Genomic DNA, 19,072 nt, shown 5'->3' on the forward strand with positions numbered 1-19,072 from the left:
ACAGCAGGACCCCAGCTGCAGAACCAGCAAGACATCATTAACTTTTAAATCTATGTATGTATGTATGTATGTATGTATGTATGTATGTATGTATGTATTTATATGCATATTTGTTTGAATGTTTATATGAATGTTTAAATACCACATTTGTGCTTCCTGGTGACTGTGTATGTCATAAAAAGTTGTTAAAGCCACCAGGACTAGAATTAGATTTTTGAGCTGTTATGTGGGTGCTGGGAATTGGACTCAAGTCATTTGCAAGAAGAGCCAGCATTCTATATCATTGAGTTACCTATTAACTCCTCAATAATTATCTTTTTAGACAGTAAATATATTTCTAAACTAGAAATGACAAGAAAAACTAAACCTATTATTAATGAAGACAATCATCCCATGGGACACATTGCAAATTTAACTAAATCAATAACGCTATCTCCACTAATTAAGACTTTCCAAGTATGTGACACCACTATTTGTATAAAATAAAGCTTTTTACACCCATTTTTATTTCACCCACATCATTCTCTTTATGATAAAAATGACTGCAGTTTTATGAGAAAAAGATTGAAACCATGATTTAAATGGTTAAGTATGGGAAAATAGCCTCCTTAACCTCATCAGGTCTCATATTGTTCTGCTCCTTGTTACATTATCAGATGAGCTCCCAATTCTTTGTACAACTGTGGAAATGAAATAAGATGCAGAATCAGACTGTCTCTCTACTATTCTTATGTGTTATGTCATTTCAATTTTCAGCACATGATCCAAACTATAGACCAAAACATGTGGAGACAAAAAAGAACAATGAAGAACTTTAAATATTAAGCTGGGCAGTGGTGACACATGCCTTTAATCCCAGCACTCAGGTGACAGATCCTGGCTAATCTCTGTGATTTTGAGGCCAGCCTGGTCTACAGTGTGAGATACAAACAGGCACCAAAACAACACAGAGAAACCCTATCTGGAAACCACCCCCCCAAAAAAACCAAACAAACAAACAAAAATAATATTACATATGAAAGAAAGGGTAGACTTATTTTGTTTTATTCCTTAACATACATAGCAATCCATGATTTGAGGTTTATATAATAAAGGGATAATAAATCTTTGAGAAACTTATTATATCCCTACTGAATTAAAATATGAAAGAAGGTCACACATTTACTCAAATATATTAGGCTACTGGGCAAATAGACATGAAAAGTAGAGTTAATATTGAGATAGGCCTTTTGTGAAATGTCTAAGGAAATTATGTTTCATTCAGTGTATAACCAAGTGGGAACTGTATCTAGAAAACAGTTGAAAGCTGATATTATAAGTAACAGATGCTTGGTTATATAACCTGCCAGAGCCTGACTATCTACATGGAAAAAAAAATATAGAGTTAATAAAACTGTAATTTGAGCTATGTTTTTTTTTTCAAGTGGCTTAACCAATAAAAAAAAAAAAAGAATGGGAATGAACATGTCATAGATGCTTAGAGTTTATGTTTCCAGCAGGAATTGAGCTTTGGCTCTTCATATAGAAGAGGGACTAGGTATGAATTTTATTTATGAGAAATTATGTGATATTTTAGTCTGGGGACTGAAAATTTTATTGAAACAAACAGGCAAGGGATAGGTATGTACTAGATGAAGAAGTAAGATGCCATGGCTATATGTTATCTTTTTGGACCAAAGTAGTTTCTCCTATGGAAATGCAATGAACATAAGCCAAGCTATTATTCTTCATAGGGATGACAAGTTAACCAAGGTAGCTCATTAAAATTGTTTTAACCATTCATATAATGCTGTGGTAACTTACACAAATGGAAAGCACTTAGGATGAGAAATAATGATACCCAGAATTATTTTCTTAAACCTTACAAACATTCTAATGGTTATGTCTCTATCTCAAAAGTTAGAAATTGCTTTATTCTTTAAGCATATGGGATTGTAAGTTATATATTATGAAATTTTATATTTCATATATGATATATATATATATTAAATTATATATAATATATTACATATATAATATAATAATAATCTATAGTATCTGTGACATTTCTAAGAACATGTGAAGTACAGTGTAGCACATATAAATAACATAACTGCAGCTGAATCAGTGACTGAAGTTGTAGCTGGAGTTAAATTCAGTCCCACTGGGGCCTGCAGCCACAAGTAAACACACAGAGACTTGTATTACTTATAAACTGTATGGCCATGGCAGGCTTCTAGCTATCTAGTTCTTACATCTTAAATTAACCCATTTCTATAAATCTATACCTTGCCACATGGCTTGTGGCTTACCAGCACTTTACATCTTACTTCTCATGGGGGCAGCAGCTGGCAGTGTCTCCTGACTCAGCCTTCTTGTTCCCCCAATTCTCCTCTCTCTTTGTCCAGCCTATACTGTCTGCCTGACTACTGGCCAATCAGCACTTTATTTATTAACCAACCAGAGCACACATTCATAGCATAGAGATATCCACAGCATAAAGTTACATACATTAAATCTGCCATGCCTGCAGTAGAGTGTGCAGTGTCAAAGGATGTGATCATGCTTGTGACACTCCCCTAGGTCACCCTACGTTTATAACTGCTTCATAGGTCCATTTTGTTATCTTTTGAAATCTAGACCAACTCTTATGTGTCCTTCTTCTAAGCACTGATCTCATCAATTTACTTCATGAGAATAAAATGAAGAAAGAAAGAAACAGACACGGTGATGAAAGAGGTACACACAGACAGAAAGAGAGATAGAGACAGAGAAAAGCAAAGAGACAGAGAGAGATCATGACTGTTGGTGGGAGTGAATCTGTGAGGAATTTGGTGAGAGAAGCAAATAAGAACAAAACCACATTGTATGGATTCCTTAAAGAATGAGTAAAGATATTGTTTAAATAAAGCACTGCTTCTCTGTGGTGATAGATTGTGTCCCCCAACATATTGTGCACCCTAATAAACTTATCTGAGGATGAGAGACAGATCCAGTCACTAGATTAGACATAGAGGCCAGATAGTGGTGTCACACATAACGTTCATCCTATCACTCAGAGGTAGAGATCCATCTGGATCTCTGTGAGTTCAAGGCTGCACTAGAAACAGAGCCAGGCATGGTGGCACACACCTTTAATCCTAGTCCTTGAGATCTCATGTCATTGCTATCAAATATTTGGGAAGCACACACACCTTTAATCCCAGCACTAGGAAGGAAGGAAGATGGCAGGGCACACAAAGGTACATAAGGTGTGAGTAAACAGGAAGTCTCACTCTGGAGGCTGAGGGGTTGGTGAGGTGAGGTTGGCGGTGGCTTGTTCTGCTTCTCTGATCTTTTCATTCACCACAATATCTGGCTCTGGGTTTTTAAAAAATTTTTTTTTAATTAATAAGACCGTTAAGATTCGTGTTACACTGCTCCATACATAAAGCTTTTAGGATACTGGAAGTTTTCAGGTAAAATTTACAATTTTGCCAATGTTGATGTGTTCTTGATATGTCTTTTATTAAATAGGAATAAATATAGATTCACATTTTAAATCATCTGTATGCTGTATCTTTGTATATTTTTTCTCTGAGCTTTTTGTAACCTCATGTTTAAAGATTTATTTATCTGTATGGGTGTTTTTCCTGAATGTTTGTTTTTATACTACATGCATGCCTGGTGTCCACAGGGGCAAGAAGTTGGTATGAAATCTATATATCAAGTTACAGATGGTTGTGAGCTACCATGTGGGTGATATAAGTTAAGATTGTGTTCTCTGTAAGAACAGATAATGATCTTAACCACTTAGCCATTACTCTAGCCACTAATCTCTTGTTTAAAGTGTGTCTTCTACACACAGATTTAAAAGCTAACAATCCAACCTTAAGTGATAAGATCATTTTACTCATCATTACTAAGCTGTTCACAAACATGCTAATACCTATGATATTTTTATGGATTTTACTTTCATTTATGTTTATTTTTGAGAGTTGAAGTGAGGTCTTCCTATAAAAGTTAGGATGGGAGCACTAACTTCCAGGACTTATAGTCTTCACAGCGGTGGCTCTCTAGTGTGAGAAAGTCCTACAAAGGAGTTTTTAGAAAAAGGTTTCTATCTCAAACTGATAGTGAAAATACAATTAATTATCTGTTGTCTAAATTAAGTACTGTATGTTAACTTTAATACACACACACGCATACACACACACACACACACACACACACACACACACACACACAAATTACACCTTGTTGACTGGTAATACCTCTCCCCAAGAGCACTAGACTATTAAAAACTCAGTGACAAGCATGGTATGGGATATGTGCCTTCAAAGTTTTGGGCAGGGGAGTCCAAAAGATTCCCCAAAACAAAGTAGGATATCGCTATTTCCCTTGGTTTCTTCTAAGAATTTGAAGGGAAGAATTTATTACAGTATAAAACATACCCTTAGGACAGAATACTTAGAGGATACAGCTGGGATTGATCTGGAAGCTTCCTCCCTGATAATAACATTCATAGTATCCAATGATACTACATATGCTGCCTAGGGAGAAAAGCAATCAATAATCTTATTGAGCTTTGAAGCTTACACATGTAATAATGACCAGCAGTGCAAGGAATCCCACAAGGTGAAATAATGGCACTTAGATCTTGTGGATAACCAATGGCTTTCTAATTTGACTTACAACTTAATAGGAGGGAAATTCAAGCCTGGTTCTGTATACCTAGGCAGGCTAATGAGGGTATGGCACCAGAGGGGCTTTCCAAAGGAATATAATTTCTAACTCTTCTTTACATATAAATTTCTTGTATGTACTTACAAGCTTTTCTTAAAAGTTTCTTGTTAGGCATATAAAAACTATTAAAGAAAATCACCACTAGTCAAAATGCAAAGAACAACAAGTTGTAGGGTGTCCACCTTTCTTGATATGTCTTCAATTCAACACTTTTACCTAAAGCTCAGGGAAAATTGTGAAAGGTATAAAAAGACTGTAAGAGCCCCAAGACCAATGTATCTACTTAATACAGGTTAGGGAAACTTACGTAATCTTAGAGTACAGTTTCCTCATCAAGATTTGGAGTATGACAACAACATTGTATGTGAAACAGAGATGTGGCAAATTTCACAATGTCTCACACTTAAATGAAGAGCTACTGGCAATCAATGGCTGCTAAGATAAGAAGAATCAGTCTTCTCCAGAGATAAGCATCCTCATACGCAACACCAAGCAGTTAACCCTAAACACACACATACATATTAGCAATACTAAAGAGACTCATCAAGTTGCTATGTAAATACATTGTGTGTGTGTGTGTGTGTGTGTGTGTGTGTGTGTGTGCGGTTTGTGTGTGTGTGTTGGTGTGTGTGTGTGTGTGGTGTGTGTATGTGTGTGTGTATAGTGTGTGTGTGTGTGTGTGTGTGTGTGGTGTGTATGTGTGTGTGTGTGTGGTATGTGTATGTGTGTGTGTGTGTTGGTGTGTGTGTGTATGTGTGTGTGTGTGTAGCAATGAAAGTTAAAGAAGATAAATTCAGTAATTTGTATAGGGATTGAAGAGACATCAATTGGAGAAAGAAGAGGGGTGTGGAAACGCTGTAAGTACAGTACTCATCTATGAAATTCTGAAAACAAAAAAACATTTAAAAAAATGAGGAAAGGTGGGTCACTGGCCTCTAGCCAGGGAGAAGCCTGCCTAAATCTTCACCAAACTGAGGGAGGTAATTTTAGAGTTTATTGATATCTAAGCAAGAATAGAAGCTCTGCATTTTTTCTGATTCTGAAATTCAGTGAAAAATATATAGAATACAGAAAATGGCTATGCTAAATTAACAGGCATTAAAATAAAAATAACAGTAGCAACAGATAAATCAACCTTAAAGTATTCTGACAGGGATTAAAGTGAATGTCTACAGTTTACGGAAATGACTGAGAGGCTTACACAATGCCACAGCTGGCTTAGTCTATTTCTCTAATGAGCCTGCTCATATCAGGCCAAAAGCCTTTCAGAACTTTGGTCTGTCTGCTTGGAAGCCATCTCTCAACTTCCACAATCCTGTATTATTTTTCCCACTTGACTATCATTTCAAACGATATTGCTAAAGAATGCATTTTGTTATTACTGTATGGCAAATGAATGTAGAGGTAAATTGTCATACATCTTCAGCTTTGCTTTGTGACTTAAAATTACACCCTGCCCTTCCATTAGTTTGCTTTTTCCCAAAGCTCCATTGTAGTACAGTTTCCATGAAAACAGTAACCACACACGAGTCTTGCCTGCCATCATCTTTTCAGTGTGTAACACCTAGCATGAAATCTAATGCATTATTGATCCTTTTTAAATTATGGGTCACACAGATTTTTCTTAAGGCTAATGATAAGAATATTCACTCAGTAATTAATTCACACAGATTCTGTTACGCTGTTTCCTATTGCTGGTCAATGTGAAGCTAATAATAGCAAATTTTCCATAGGAGTTTAAGGATATAAAGTAAATGAATGAATGTAAAACTTTATAACGTACTCATGAAATGAATAATTAAATAGAAATTAATAAGTATTAAATTTATACACAAGCTAAAAAGGAATAATTTAATGCTGCCTACAAAAAATGTAAACATATTTTGAGTAGTTGATTATTTTATAAATTTCTTTCCAATACGGGAACACTTTGTAAAAACACAAACACAACTATCTTACAATGTAGTCGCATAGTTCAAAGCCTGTACCTTTATTTCTCCCAGAGTTTAAGCCAAAGACATAATGAGAGCAATTATCTTTACAAGGTTAAAGATACATTTTTGCAATGTAGTGATCTGCATATAAAAATCCATGTTGACATTGCACATAGTCCTCATAATAATTGCATTCAGTGTTACAGTTTAAGAAAACAGCTTGTTGATAAATATTTCTTTTCTTTTTTTAAATTTTACTTTTTGAACATTCTTTCATCTGTTATTTAGAATGACTCTTTGCTTGCAGGATATCCACCACAATTGGGGACAAGAGTGAAAAAAATATAGACCACACATACATTTGCCATTGGGAAACAAAACCTAAAATGATGCTAATCATGTTCTCTACAAGCTCCCTCACCCTTTTCAAAGAACCTTAGTATATGTGCCTCATTTTACAGAGAGAATTCAGAAGAAACTGAGCATCCCTAACTTGGCCTCCTCAATCCAGGATTTGCATAACTGCCTAGCTCTACCCTCCTCACATGACAGTCACAGGGCTTCTAAGGTCACTATGTCATGTTTGGTGATAGTAGTTTATACAGATGACTTATTATCTTCAAATATAGTATTATTTTACATACCTTAATATTAAGTTTATTTCTCTAACCACATTTTAAAATTAATTTAAAAATTGTGTCTGCAAAAGCAGACAGACTGTTGAAACAGAATGTAAACCTGATGATCTGAATTTGAAACTTACATCCCAACATTTGAGAGAATCAACTTCCAAAATTTTCCTATGACTTTCATTCATATACCATGACATCCATTGTACAAACACAATAATAATGGAAAAGAAAATGAAATGAAATAAAAATTAAAGTCTCTCTAGGTAATTCTACTGTGCAGCAAAAATGGAAATAGCATCTTAAGCTCTGTTTTGTGTTTGCACTTTACCTTCTTTCCATTAATTATAAGGCCATTATTCATATCAGAGCTATATTGTTGTTGTCCCAGGATAACCTAACCAGGTGTCCCAGGTGTTCTTCATATGAAACCCTGAACTGTTTGATACTTATGTTAAGATGTTACCTTTTTCAGAAGATCCTCAGGACAGAGGTAAATTTGTCTTTTAATTTTGAGTCCTTAGACATTTTCAACTTTAAATATACAAGAGACATCTGATGAAGAAAATTAATCATGAGGTGGGAACTGCAATGATGTTAGGTTCAATGCTAAACTTCAACATTGTCATGGAATTGCCCACAATATATCGAGTATTTGGCATATGAGGGATTGTAGAAGAAACTAGTTCTTATTCTCAACAGGCTCCTTGGATGCAGCTCTGATAAATCTAAGTAATGCACTAAAGAGTGAAACAGAATTTCCTAAGGGTACAACTGTAAATAAGCTCAATGTAAATATAAAATTTAGTCAACTATTTTTGTCATTCTACTTTTCACTAGCGCAAGAAAAAACACAAAATATTTAGACATGTAGTAAAATACTGGAGGCTGCAACATCATCACCATTGTCAATAGCAAGTGGGTAGTTCATCACCATTGTATTTATATAGTCTAGATCACCATTTTTTCAAAGAAGTCTGGCCTGAAGGTCTGTCAGGAGCTTCAACATGAAAAGAACACACAGCTTGCTGTCACGAATCCTAGTTGTTTTTAAAGATTCCTGTTGATGTCTGACTCAGAGGGGCCAGAGGCAGGATGTAACTTAAAGACGTATTTTTTAAATCTTCCCTATTATGACAGACTCTTACCCTCTGGAACCATAATCCCAAATAAACTCCTTCCTCTACAGTTTTTATCACAGCCACAGAAGTGTAACTCCAACAATGAGCAGACATCCTTTTTAATACTTCATCAAATAAATCTCCACTGAAATCAATACATAGATGTTATCATATCTAATTTTATGTATCAAGATGAGGTTTCTGTGCACATTTCTGCAGCCTTAATAGTCCTGAGATCAAGACAAGAGGGTCGAGTGATGAGCCATGTCTGAGAATAAATCCTTGGATAAAAGAATGGGGAAGGGAATTAGTGGTTAGGATTATGGCCAATACCTAGTTTTTGGTGTCTCTCACCCATGCACACATAGAGGCATACTTGTGCTAAGAAATAGCCTATGAAAGAATTCAAAAGCTCACTGACATTACACACCAGACATTTTCTGGCACAGTACTTTCTTCTGAATCCCAAAGTACATTTAATAGTGCTGAGGGAGTTGATTGTTGAAGATCACAAACAGATACCACAAATTCTCCCAAGACAAACAAAGAAACAAATAAAATTGCATTATTTTATTTATTAAATGTTTACTAATATTTCTGTTAGGACTTTCTTGATTTATAGCATTGACTGAAGAGTCTTTATACTATTTTATCAGGGATTGTATTATGGGGAATAAAGTATAACATCTTCCAAGCAGTATGATACAAACATCTCCTTTTCCTGCTAGTATCTTATTATGTGTGTTTCTGTTCTCTGAAGCCATTCAGCTAGTCACATCCAGCTAGCTGTCTAGGTACTCTTTTAATAGCATCCCTGATAAAATTGATGACTGGTGAAAGTTTGCTGATTATTTTACATTCTTATATATTATTCATCACTAGAATGTAGTCTATTTTAATCTTATAACTCTAGAGTTTTTTTTAGCCTTAAATTCATTTGGAACTCCCTTAGGGACTCTTTATAGAGTCAATGCAGGCCTTAAAGGGCCTAGGTATTGCCATCTTACTCCTGGGTTTATCTTTGCTCAGAGAAGGAGAACTGAAAGAAAGGATAAAGAGTTCAGTCAAGCAAGTCAACCTTTGGTTCAAGGCTACCCTCTCCAGAATCCCATCTGATATCTGCTCCAAAGACGTTGAGAGTAGAATGATTGATATTTGCAGTACACACACACACACACACACACACACACACACACACACACACACACACAGTAGTTTAGACATTCAAGATGTGGTAGAGGCTCTAAGATCCTCCACTCCAGTTTGTGAAAAAAAAATCCATCCATCCACCTCTAATGTAAGACATGGGAAGTAGTTCATCTTCTTTATTAATAAGGCCGAAAAGGATGGGCTGCAAAATTGAGTGAATAAATGTTCAAGAAGGACACATAATCTAAGAGAAAGCAAAGTAGAAGAGACACTCAACAAAAAACTTCCAAGAAAATTAGTTTCAGTTTTTCATGGACCCACTAAGATATAGGAAGTAACATAACATTTTATTTGGAGATAGACCAATAAATAATTGGAGTTATTTTAATTCTAAGCAAAATTATAAGGGAAAGATAATGTTAATCACAACTAAGAATGGGGAGTTCTCTATCTTTCAGAAGACATTTTCTATTACCATTAGTTTATATTTTTGATTTTAAACAACTATTATCTTCTCTTTGTCCCCTTTCTTTCCTTTTATAAAGTATATATACACATACCTGTTTAACAAAGGTGAATATCCCCATACAGTTATAACTTGTGTATTGTATCACACACACACACACACACACACACACACACACACACACACACACACACACAGCTGAGACTACCAGTGACTCCCTTTCTGGGAGGATAGATGTGGGTAAGAATCTATTTCTGGTGGCTCCATGGCTTCTCTGATCAAAAGAAAAGGCAACTGAGCAGAGTGCCCTCATTATCCTGAGTCCTCACTGCTCTTGGCAGGCAATACCCAAGCTTTTCCATGTCCTCTCTGACCCCCTTATCCTCTTTGGTACAAACTCCTTAGCTTCCTTGAACACCCAGGAGAGAATTTCACCAGTCTTGTAATTTAAACCCTTTTAAACATGTAAATAAGGCTTAGACAAAGCAATCTAAACATTTAAAAAACAAAGCTTGTTTTATTTTTTAATTTTTATTTATTTTTAATAAATATTTTTATTTTATAATTAATTTAGTTTTACATATCAGCCACGAATTCCCCTGTCCTCCCTCCTCCCACCCCCAACCTTCCCCCACAATCCACCCCCACATTCCCACCTCCTCTAAGGCAAGGTCTCCCCTGGGGATTCAGCCCAGCCTAGTAGATTCAGTTGAGGCAGGTCCAGTCCCCTCCTCCCTCCACCAAGGCTGAGCAAAGTGTCCCAGCATAGGCCCTAGGTTCCAAAAGGCCAGTTCAAGCACTAAGGACAGGTCCCAGTCCTACTGCCTGGGAGCCTCCTAAACAATTCAAGCCAAACAACTGTCTCACTTATCCAGAGGCCCTGATCAAGTTCCATGGGGGTTCCTCAGCTAATGTTCACAGTTCATGTGTTTCTGTGCTTTTTCCAATTGTTGTTTCAATATCTCTTGCTCATATAATCCCCCCTCTCTCTCATCGATTGGACTCCTGGAGCTCCACCTGGGGCTTGGCCATGGATCTCTGCATCTGCTTCCACCAGTAACTGGATGAGAGTTCTATCATGACAGTTAGGGTGTTCAGCCATCTGATCACCAGAGTTCTTTTCTAATGAGTCAATTTTATAAGGTGGTTAAGGTTTAACAAAGTTAGCAAAACAGTAAGTGATTATTCTTATTAGGTGTACATATTTAGGATCGTTTGGGTGCATGAACAGAACATTATAATGCTATGAGTTGTAATAAACTTGAATTATTAAGCATATATCATTCTTAAGTTCCATACTCCATAAGCCTTATATAACTCCCTTTGACTTTCTGTGACTTTAAGCCTTTGTGGTTTTGTCATAATACTTTGTCTTTCATTCTTAGAACAAAATCTTATTTTCCATGCAGAATCCATTCTTATTCAAAATACTTTTTAAAAAACATTTCAAACAAAAAAATATAACCTAAAGCTTTTATTCTTTTCAAAAAATTTATATATATTGTTTCTTATTTATTTCCATACTTAAAACTTGAATCAAATTTCATATATGACATATTGCAGAACAAGATAACCTATACACATATTGTCAAATTAACAGTATAGTTCATTAAATTTTTGTTCATTTGCATATTTGTACACTATTTTTTTTAACTTAAGCTGAAGCAACATGTAAAACACTGGTTGAATATTTAAAATTATGAGGGTTAGTAATTAATATAGCAATATTCACTTGAATCACTTAATACATCTAAAATATTTTATTAGAATTATGCAAATGCAAAAATTAGTGCATAATCTGAACCTTTATGAAAAATAAATTTGAAGAAAATGGATTAGAGTATTTAAATTATTTTATTTAATTTTATAAATAAAATTTTATTTTATTAAATAAATGAAAACATATTAAAATAGTTGGCATTAAGAATGTGTCATAATGGCTCCCATGAGGATGTGTAATGAAAACCTCAGTGACAGAGTAGGCTATAAACTGCTTGGTACACTACAGAACTTCTAAATAAGATGTGCCCCCTGGTGTAATAGTGGCATGATTACTGTGGAGTACCCAACTGTGTTCTAATTGAATATGAGGCCTTCTCCATGGGAAGGAATTAATGTCCTATACTATAAACATGTTAAAGACCCATGGCTGAGGAGATTTTAGGCCCAATGGAGTAAGATACTGTTGTTGTTTTGCTAAATAGATATGCTGTACTTATCAAACCGTAAGCTTATTGTTTCAAACAGCTAAAGACAGCAGTGATTCTTCCTGCTGTGGGCTAAAATTACTTTGGAGGCTTACAACTGGTCAAAATATTGGAGTGTTAGTCTCCTCCTATATTATCCTTCTAGAACTCAAAGTATGTCATGAAAGAGGAAGTGGAAAGACTGTAGCAGTTGAAAAAGGAGATGCACGATGAACACTATGTTCCTGGAATGATGTGCAAATTATATTCATGAACTCACAACAATTCTCATGATCTGTTGAAAACCCAATAAGGATTGGGATTTCACATTCTGTTATGAATTGGAAAAGGTTCACAAGGCCTCACTGCACTTTGAAGATCAATTGGCAATTATTATTTGTAGAGAGAGGAAACTTAGCCTTCAGTAGCCACTGATAAGTAACCCATGCACCTGTAAATAATTTAACCTTACTTGTTGTGCTGTATTGAATGTAATTGACCCCTTTAAGCACACAGGGAGTGGCACTATTAGGAGGTATGGTTTTGTTGGAGTAGGTATGGCCTTGTTAGAAGAAATGTGTCACTGTAGAGGTTAGCTTTGAGGTTTTATATAAGCTCAAGACATTCCTAGTGTCTCAGACTAGTTCCTCTTGCCTGTGAGTCAAGATATAAGAACTCTCAGCTCCTTCTCTAGCACCAGGTCTGCCTGCATGCTACCTTGCTTCTTGCCATGACAAAACTGGACTAAACCATCAAACTATACTTGAGTCACTCTAATTAAATGTTTTCCTTTGTAGAAATTGTCATGGTTATGCTGCCTATTCTTAGGAGTAGAAACCCAAACTAAGAGAGAAGATGATACCAGGAGTAGAGTATTGCTATGATAGGCTGGACCATGTGTTTGTTTGGAGTTATATGGATTTTGGGAGTTTGGGTTAAAAAAACAGTAGAATGCTTTAAGTGCTGTTTAATGAACCATACTAGTAGGAACATGGAAGACAGTGATGCTAATAGTTATTTAAAATGTGGGAACCTAGCTCAAGAGTTTTCAGGGAATAAATAATAATAATAATAATAATAATAATAATAATAATAATAATGATGATGATAATAAGTGGCCTGGAGATGGCTCTTGTGATATTTTGGTAAAGAATACAAATGTTTTTGCCCTTGTTCTAAGAGTCCGCCTGAGGCTAAAGTGTAGAGATTTGGATTAATTTCATTAGCAGAGGAAATCTCAAAATATTCTAGTATTGAAAGTGTTGTGTGGGTATTGCTGGTCACTTTTATACAGATTTATAATAAAAAGGAGGAGACTTATTAAGGAAAGATACAAAAATGTACATTTTGAGGAAAAAAACAAGCACCAAGAAGTGGAATGGAGTTAATTCCTGCATTCAAGAAGATAAACAGGTTACAAAATCAACTAAAGGGAGCAGTGACCTCAGGACAAGACCTCCCACCCAGCTAAGTTTCCAACTTGTGAAAATGAATTAAAGCAAAACTTAGAGCTAAGTGTTACATTACATGCCTTTAATCCCAGCTCTCAAAAGTAAGAGGCTGGAGCATCTAAAAGTTTGAGGCCAGCCTTGTCTATAGATCCCCTTTCCAGACAGCCAAACTTACATAGTGAAGGAAACCATCAAAAACAGAAAGTTGGTGAAGACATAATTGAACAAGAGTGCCATGTTCCAGACCCATTGACCAGAACTTAGCAATTTTGGCCATGTGGTTTTGACTAAAGTTAGAAAAAGGGGTCTATGCAATTTTCCTTCATGCCTAAGAAAAAACACTAAAGCCGCGCATGTGTTAGAGGTGTCCCTGGATGGAGGCCCAGTAGAGAGACCGTTGCATGAAGCTCTGAACTAGAAGCCTGAATTTCCTTGGAGAACCCAAGATGTTAGAGATGCCAGAGTCATGGGATACCTGCCAAGGATAGCTGTTGGTGGATACTGGAAATAACCCAAGAGAAATAAGTGTGCTGTAGTCAACAAAGTTTAAGGAGTTGGAGATTGAAGAGCATTTTGACATCAGACATGGAGATGCAGAGTTTGAAATTCGCCAAGCTGGTTTTCAGTCTTCGTTTGGGCCAGTATTTCCTTACTAGGCCCCCTTCCCTACGTTTTGGCATGGTCATGTATATCCTGGGCATTATATATTGGAAGTGTGTAATCTGACTTTTTATTTTATAGGGGATTATAGTTAAGAGATTGTATGAATATCAAAAGAGATCTCAAACTTTGCATTTTTAAACAATGTAGAGACTATGATAGACTATGGGGACTTTTGAAGTTGGACTAAATATATTTTGCAGGGAGTGGAGTGTGGTACTGTGAATGTAGTTAGCCCCCATAAGCTAATAGGGAGAGTAACTATTAGTGTTTGTGGCTTTATTGGAGTAGATATGACCTTGTTGGAGGAAGTGTATCACAGTAGAGGTTGGCTATGAGTACTCATTTATGCTCAAACCATTCACAGTGACTGAGACACATCCTGTTGCCAGGGGGACAAGATGTAAGAACTCTCAGTTCCTTCTCCAGCTCCATGTCTGCCTGCTTACTACCTTACTTCTTGCATGACAATATTGGAATAAACCACTGAACAACATTTAAGCCACCTCAATTAAATGTTTTTCTTTATGAGAGCTGCCATGGTTATGTTGTGTCTTCATGGCAATAAGAACCCTAGCTAAGACACTTGTATTCATGAAAGAAACTTTAATTCACCACTAATTAAGCTCATTCACACACACACACACACACACACACACACACACACACACACACACACAAACACACATACACCACCACAACCACACATACTACATGGGTACATAAAATCTTATAGGCCAGAAAAATTTAAGGTTATAGAAACAAGAAGTTAAAAATTTCCTACTGTGTCACTAAGGGTAATAGAGAGTGGAACTATCCCCTTTGACACCCCTTGATTTCTAGATGCATGGAATTTTGCTACAGGAGAAAACATACCATATATTAGATGCTGATTCAAAACATATACTGCTTTTGGGAGAACTCTGCCTCAGCCCTACAGACTGTTGACATGTAATAGAGCTGTAACTGTGTATTCTAATGGCCATTCCATCTTTCTATGAGGTCATCTGCTTCAGGATGGTGAGCAGCATGGTAAGAATAGTGGATTCCATGAACATAGGCCTGTTTCTCTAGCTGTAAAGTGGGTTCCTTGGTCAGAGCAACACTGTGTGTAAAACCAGAACAGTGGATTAGGTTTTGGAGTCCATTCTTTAAGTTCATGGATGGTGGTTTTGGGAGAAACATTATATGCAAGAAAGGCAGATTCATAAACAAAATAAGTATCTATTCCAGTAGGGACAAAGCATTGTTTTTTTCCATGGACAAAGTGGCCCAATGTAGTCAACTAGGCACCAGGTCACTGGCTGGTCACCCTGTAGAATGATGCAACACCTGGGTTCAATGTTGGTCTCTGTTATTGGTAAATCTAGCACACTTACCTACACACACACACACACACACACACACACACACACACACGTGCAAGGAATGAAAATAGAAGCTATACTGGAAAGAGAGGAATGGGTTTAGCAGAAGTTTGAGAAATGGAGTGGAAGAGAGTCAAGGTGAATATGACCATATATAAATAAAGAGGTTGGAGAAGTGGTTCAGTATTTAGAGTAGTTGTTGTTATTGCAGAGGAGCCAGGTTTAGTTCCCAACACATACATGGTGACTTAAATCATTCATAACTGCAGTTGTATGGAATCTGACACCTTCTTATCTCAGATGCTCTGCTATAGTCACTTATGAAGTATGCATACACATTAACCAAAACTATCACATATATAAAACAAAATAAACAAATGTTTAAAAATTGTTAATGGAATACTGAGACTCAAAATATATAAAAATGTATTATCTACTGTTAATTAAATTAATGGGACTAGAAAGTTAGCTCAATGATTAAGAGAGCTTGGTACTCTTGCAAGGACCCAAGTTCAGTCCCAGTACCTATGTCAGGCAGTTCAAAACTGTGCGTAACTCAAAAACCATGTGATCCTAGCTCAACTCTGACCTCTATTAGCACCTATACTTATGTTCATATAAGAGAGACAGAAATATTCATAACTAAAAATTAACCTTTATAAAAATATTGAAGTAGGTACTTTGCCTGGAAATCAGTTCTGGTCAGTATTATGGATCCACAAGCACAAAGACCATAGATAGTGTTGTTATCCATTCTGGATTCAAATATTCTTCATCTTTGGCTCCAAACTGGAGAGTGAAATGCCTTCAGGTCCCCATTCTTTCACTCCAATTTTCATATAGTTATTTCTTTGTCTATGGAGATAAGAAAGGGTAAAGATAATTGTATAATCAATTCTGGCTGTAATGAAACTCTTCTGGGAGCACAGGTAGATGAGAAATTCTAAAATTAAAAGTACAACTCATTATTCAGAATCTTCTTCAGCTTAAATAATTCCTTTCTTTATGAAACATGGTCTCAGCCTAGGCTGGCCTTGAACTAACCCTGTAGTCCATGATATCCTTGAAGTCTCAATTATTCTTTCTGCATTCCAAAGTGCTGAGATCATACAGGAGTATCACCACATCCAGCTTTGATTAATTTTTGTTTGTCTGTTTTGGGCTTTATTATCCCCCTTTGTTCTTCATGGAAACTGGGTCTCACTATGTAGCTATTGTTGGCCTAGAACTTGCTGGTTTCCTAGACTGACTTTTAACTTGAGACCATCTTCCTGCTTTAGTTGCCCAGGTTAAAAGTTTCCAGGTTTAATTCATCAAGTCTGATTTCTAATGTCACAGTTTTTGAAAACTAGAGATGGCATGAAATAGTGTAGACCAAAGACAAAGGAATAAAGAACAGATTTTTTTAATAACCAGAAACAATCCTCAGTTTATATGGCTGTCCTAACTAGTTGAGCTGTCAACTTGGCACTCCTTAGAGTCACCTAAGGGAAGAATTCCTCAGATTAAACTGGCCTGAGAGGAACTGTCTTGTTAATTGATGTAGGTGGGCCCATTGCACCTAGGGCAACACTATTCCCTGAACTGTTGGTATTGAGCTTAAAAGAAAGTGAGCTCAGAATGAGTCATCAATAAATAATATTCTCCACAGTTTTGAGACTCCTTTATCATGAGTTTCTTAGCCTAAGAAATACTGTGTGGAAATATATGCAGTACTGACATCAAGTATAGTTCATGCATGAGCTCCTGACTTGACATCCCTCAATGATGGATCACAATCTAAAAACTAAATAAATTCTTTCATTCCATGAATGCCATTTGGTCATGGTATTTATCACAGAAAAAGAAAGAAAATTGAATATGATATAAAAAGTTATGGAGCTGAGAATTACTCTTTCTCAATTATCACCATAAAAAATGTAGAATTGAAATCTTCATATAGGAAATGATCTTAAAAATGCATGGTGCATTAGCTAAAGAATAATGAGCCCAAAATGTCCAAGAAATTTGGAACACCATGAAAAGACCAAACCTACAAATAATAGGGATAGAGGAAGAAGAAGAATACCATCTCAAATGCACAGAAAATATATTTAACAAGATCATAGAAGAAAACTTTCCCACCTTAAAGAACAAAATGCCTATGAAGATACAAGAAGCCTATAGAATACCAAACAGACTAGATCCCCAAAAAAAGTCCCCTCGCCACATAATAATTAAAAAAAACTAAACATACAGAATAAAGAAAGAATTTAACTGTTTGAGAGGCATCCAGGCTGTGGGACAGGGCCCTCCCCTTAGTGCATGACCTGGCTGTTTGGAACCTTGGGCTTACACAGGGACACTTTGCTCACCCTGGAAAGAGGGGACTGGACCTGCCTGAACTGAATCCACCAGGTTTAAATGAATCCCCAGGGGAGTCTTGGCCCTGCAGGAGATGGGATTGGAGGGGTGGGGATGGGGGGAAAGTGGGAGTGGGGGCAGGAGGTGGGAGGAGAAGGGGAACCCATGGCTGATGTGTAAAATTAAAACACAAATATAATAAAAAAATTTTAAAAAATTAAAAAAAAAAATAAAAACTCAAATAAAAGAATGAGCCAAGAAACCAAAAAAAAATCAGCATGTAGCTTAGATATCTAATTATTTTTTTAAATGTCATTTCCTACTTTGGAGGATGAGTGTGGCATTCAATGTTTTGAAATTTTAACCCACTGTATTCCTTTTCTTGTTACAAAAAAATCACTTTCGTTTAAAATGACATTTAGTTCATGCTTGTGGTGGATATTGTTTTTCTAACATTGGATGAAATTCTTTTATAATTTTTGTCATTTCAATATTCTTCATCTTCTGACTATATATCAAGATAGATATCATTGAAAGTAAGATTAATATGGCAGTTTTGCTCTTCTGTTACTTTTCTTCAAGTGTGGAGAGCAATTTTATATAGCAAATCAAATAATTAAAAATTTATTATTCTTCATATGAAATATTTTGTAGACATGATCATCTTTTGCAAGATTGAAGCAGTGTAGACAGTATGTATATTTTTCTGAAGAATTAAATTGTCAAATGAGTAAATCCCAAGGCATTCTTGAAATATATTCTAGTGCTCAGCTTCTAGCATTTTGACATGGAAACAAAATAAGTAATTCCAGATCTAAAATTAACACTTACATGTAACATTAAAATATTTATTAGAAATGTGTTTTATTCTGTTTTGTGACAAGAACAAAAGAAAAATCACTTTTCACTTGACAAAAATTTTAAATTTCTTTCTTCACTAGTTTTCCTTCTTTTTTTTTTGTTTCTCTCTGTGTAGCTTTGTGCCTTTCCTGGAATTCACTCTGTACACCAGGCTGGCCTGGAACTCCCAGAGATCCACCTGCCTCTGCCTCCTGAGTGTTG

Source organism: Onychomys torridus, chromosome 6 (assembly GCF_903995425.1).
Source record: "Onychomys torridus chromosome 6, mOncTor1.1, whole genome shotgun sequence".
NCBI lineage: Eukaryota > Metazoa > Chordata > Mammalia > Rodentia > Cricetidae > Onychomys > Onychomys torridus.